Genomic DNA, 5,217 nt, shown 5'->3' on the forward strand with positions numbered 1-5,217 from the left:
AGTGCTGAAAAGAAACCTTGGGTTGTTCTTATTTTCTTCTTATAGTGAGGAGTAATAGTCTGATCTGGCATTTTTGAGGGCCTTCCTATAGCTTTCAGATTGTCTTGCCAATCTACACGACATTCTTCCAGTTTGGTGGAACGGCATTTACTTTCAAGTTTTTACAAGATTTTGTAAGTTTGAATTATACCAAGGTGCTAGTTTTCTTTGCTTCATCCTCTTCTTGTTGAGAGAAGAAACAGAGTCTAAAGTAGACCGTAGGCAAGTCGTAGTACTGTCTTTAGCAATTTGGGAGGGACCAAAGCTAACATAAAGGTCCTCTGTTATATTAAAGCATAACATTAAGTTAAATGTTGTTGGAATGTCTTCCTTAAATTTAGCTAAAGCACTGTCAGATAGGCATCTACTGTAGAAGCTTTTATCTAATTTAGTGTAGTTGGGTAGTATAAATTCGAAAGTTGTTAAAAACAGTCTGATAATACCGGATTCTTCAGAAATATTATTAAATCCTCAATTTCAATGCCATATGCCAGCACAAGGTTGAGGGTGTGGTTAAAACAGTGTGTGGGCTTCTGCACATTCTGACATGAAGCAGGTAATTAAAAAAAAAATCCAGCTCCTCTGGCACTACCTACAGCCTGTAGTGCGATTTGCAAAAATCCACTGCTCCCTGTTCAGATGCACCAATCAGGGCCAGCGGGAGTGTCTAACTGCATGTCAATCACTGCTCAGGCATTCATTCTTCCTTGTGGACGGAGGGGCCTCGGAGACTGTTTTGGGCTTTAGCAGAAAGGGGGAAGGGACTGAGTAATTTGAGCTGGATTAAGTATCTTCCTTCTGTGTTTGATGATTCTATTTTCTGTTTGTTGGGTTTTGTTCCTATTTAGACCAGATCTTCCTCAGCAAATGACATCTCAAGGGATTCCTGGTTAAATAAAAAATGAAAAATCCATGGTTCAACTCCTGGTCAGGGGACCCTTGTTGCATACCCTTCTCTCTCCTCACGTTTCCTGTCCATCTATCTACCTAGACTGTAAAATAAAAGCCACATAATAATCCCTCGAAAAAGAATTAGTGTGGTTTTGGGACACACACCGCCAAAAGGTTGAATAAAGTATTATCCCGAAAAGTTTGACAGAAGACATTTTTTCTCAGCTGATCCACTCATGAAACTTGAAACTTGGCCTCAGACTGAACTTTTGTCCCAGAAAACCCTAGAATGAACAAACTGCCTGTTTTTACACAATCCTTTAAATGTGAGTAAACAAAGCTGCAGAGAAATGACGTCTTGTAGTATACATACTTATGTTTTATGTGCAATCTATATATATTTAGTCAGACTGATGTATATTATTTCCATTCCACATTATTTGTACTTGAGTGATGGAGTCCATAACAGGTACATTTGTTACCGAGAATCCACGGGGACTTCTCCAACCCAAAATCAACGTTTAAGTCACAGAATAAATAGAGTGAAAATATTTTTTGGGCTTTGAATAATTGTCTCTGAACCATTTATGCTTGATATAATGTTGTTTGTGTTATGTGTCTGTCTTCATCGTTTTGACTTTGACTGTGAGGGATAATTTAAATCAAGGGATTGTGAGGACATGTCAAACAGTGCCAGGTTGACCAAGACTGAAGTCAGAAATATGTATTTAAGGTCAGGCAACTGAACAACCTCCACTCAGCTTAAAGAAATGGTTCAGGCTGTACAATGTACCATGTGTCCCCCAAGCTCCAAACCTGGGGTGGATCCCAAGTCTCTCATTTGACATATCATAACTTCTAGATTCTTTGTTTGAACCGGAAGTTGTCCTGGTTGACCTTTGAGAAGGCTGCATTAAAGTTCTCGTTCCTGCCCCGAGGAGCTGGGGGCTAGTCCACCCAGCATTCCGGGATGGGAGAAAAACGTGCTCCCTCGGGAAGGAACTTGTTTTGTGTACGTTCAAAAGTTGTTTTAGTCGTGCAACAGAAACTCACATTGGACAGACAGTAGTCTAGCTGTCTGGATTTACCCTGCAGAGATCTGAGGAGACCCACCCACCACGGTTTAGAACACCAACAAAAAGAAAGCGGACGGTGTGGGACAACCAGCCTAAAAAGAGAGACATCCGAGGTAATTTCTGGCAGCACCTGAACAATCCCAGAAGTGGAACATCGCCAATATAGACTACCCCAGGAGTGACAGGGTGTTTTCAGTCGTGTTATTATATATGTAAGTAGTGCATTAGAAACATAAAGTAGCAGAACATTTCACCACAGTATCTTGTGAGTTCATCTAAAGCCCAAAGTAGTTGGAGAAACTGTAATCTGTGGTTGTTGTTTCATTTGCTGAAATTTAACCCGAACCAATGAGATATTTTCTGCCTCAGAGAAACATTTGTGCGATTAAAACCTCCGTCAGTGCAGAGAAGCCACACAACAGCACACACAATGTGACTGCTGTTTGACTCCTGAGACTCGTGTGTGTTTTTTTGATAAACAAGTTCAGTCCAGCAGAGACAATACACACTTTTTATAGATGCACTGATTGATCTCTCCATCCACCCATATAATCTATGCAATGCACCGTGTCCATCCATCCAACAACCCATCTGCCAATGTGCATCAGATCATCCATTTCCCTCAACTTCCATTAGATAATCCATCCATTGTGGCCTTCAACCCCACTTCCACTCCACATGCATCCATCCACGATCTGCAGGTTAACACTGTCAGCATACAGAATAAGAGAATTCAGCTTTAAATTATTTATATTTAGCTGCACAGGCTCTATTTAAAATACATACTGTATCTTCAGGAATGATATAAGCTGATCTACTTTACTGGATTGCCCCCATGCAGTAATAGTTCATTCCAAAAAAGATTTAATTAAAAAGACACATAATAGATTAGCCAGCAGTGGGTCTTGTTTAAACTCCAGTGAACTAAAGCAGCACTGGGGGGTCAGTGGATGAGTAATGGGAGGAAACAAGGATGTCTGCAACCTTTAAAAAAGTCGTGGGGAGTTATTTCTGGCCGGGAGTTGTTTAACAAAGAGCCCTTATTTCGTTCAAATGGACCATTTATAAAAACAATGGCCCAGGTCTGGAGCCATATTTTGGGAAAGTGAAGGTCTGAGAGTGCTCGTAAATGTCAAATAGGCCACCTGAAGAATGGCCCGGGGTGCAAACTATTATATTTCTCCAGCTATTATTGTAGTGGATGTGACAGAGGAAGTGTTGGGCTGTGTAAAACCTCATGGGTGCAGCAATTTGTTAAAGCTAAACTACATTTTTATGTGAAATATATTTATTTTATTGTCATAAATCCAAAGGTCCACTCCAATCAGACTAGATTTGATTATATTCAGACATAGAGCTTACAGAACATGCGGTTGTGTGTTAATGTCTCACTAATAATACAAGAAACTGATATAATACTATGAAAAGGACCATTCTGCATTGTACCTTTAAATATATTTATAGTAATTGATTGTACTTCTCGGCTTTTGCTTGAGTAAATTGTGAAGACCGCACAACATTTTTAAAGTGTATTAAGTTCAGGTCAGTGAGAAGATTTGGTCATTTTTGCTCTTATCAAGTATATTCTGTTGGAAGATAAATGTATAAATTCCTTATTTGACTGATTTGGGCCACAAATCAAAACATTTTGTAATAATGTGTTTGTGGAACCAGAACACAAAGACTGTTTCATACACAGCAGGTATTACAGTTCATGTATGATCTGCTACTATCTACTCCTCCTGCTTTTAAACTGAAAACATATGATAAATGAATCTTCTCATCTTCGTCTGGAGACATCTATGTACTTATTTTGGACAATCTCTTTTCTCACCCAGAGCAGCTGCTCGATGTCTCTAAAGCTAAAACTTTGAGTCCTGCTGTATATTTCCCCAAACTGAAGATCTAACAGCAGACACCATTCAGGGAGTTCACCCCTATTTCTTATCAATTAAAAACAAGTAAACTTTATCAGTTAAAGTTTATCAGTGGTGGACTGTGACTAAGTACATTTACTCAAGTACTATACTATAATACAAATGTGAGATACTTGGACTATCTATAGTCTATTCTTTCATGCTACTTATAACTAATACTCTGCAACATTTCAGAGAGAAATATTGTAAATTTTACTTACGCTGCATCAATCTGATAGCTTTAGTTACTTTACAAATTAACATGGTTGCACACAAAACTCATGTGGTTGAAATGTTTTATCATAAATCAAACTACCCAACAATACAACATCCTACAAGTCCAGTTGAAATAATTGGATAATTAAACACAACTGTCTGGATTATTTCCAGTCTCTAAAATGTGAGGACTTTTCTGAACTGAGTACTTGTACATTTAATACAATTCCTGCTGCTACTTACTATACATACTTTTACTTACTACCATTTTTTTCCCAACCTTGACCCCATTTCCCCATGCATTTGTGTCTAATAGACTGATGTGAGGCGAGGGGTGGAGCGGTCGCCTGCCAATCGGAAGGTTGGAGGTTTGGTCCTTGGCCCTGCAGTCCCATGTCGAAATGTCCTTGGGCAAGACACTGAACCCCGTGTTTCCCCCCGATGCTACGCCATCGGAGTGTGAATCTGTGTGTGTGTTTATCTGATGAGCAGATGGCACCTTATACAGCAAACCTAAGCCAGTGTGTGAATGGAGAACGGTTACTGTACTATGTAAAAGAGTTGAGTAGTCGCTAAGACTAAAAAAGCGCCAATTAAAAAACAGGCCATTTACAAACAGTCCATTGTCGAAATCATTTCAAAAACTGAGCCATGGCACTGACAGTCTTTTAAATAACAGGAGCCTACTCCGAAACAATAGACATCCTGAACCTTTCTCTCGACTCATGTTCCACTCTCCACACCACTGTCTTCGGACAAAAAGTCCCGTCATGAGATCGATGATGTTGTCAGACACTTTTATTAACAATCTGAGCCATTAAGTAGACAAAAAAAAAAAAAACAAGGCTGCACGGTTGCCCCATTGGGTTCCATTGCAGCCCGGTTTGCGCCGGCCCGTGATTCATACTGGAGCGGATTCAGAGATTGTTGGTCACGAGTCTATTAGACACAAATGCATGAGGAAAGGGGGTCCAGGTTGAAGGAAGAAGAGAAAAAAAAAAAACACTAGTTAAACCTTTAAGTAACATTTTCATTGCAGGACCTTTACTTGTAACAGTATTTTTACAGTGTGGTATTAG

The sequence above is a fragment of the Etheostoma spectabile genome, chromosome 5 (assembly GCF_008692095.1).
Source record: "Etheostoma spectabile isolate EspeVRDwgs_2016 chromosome 5, UIUC_Espe_1.0, whole genome shotgun sequence".
Lineage (NCBI taxonomy): Eukaryota > Metazoa > Chordata > Actinopteri > Perciformes > Percidae > Etheostoma > Etheostoma spectabile.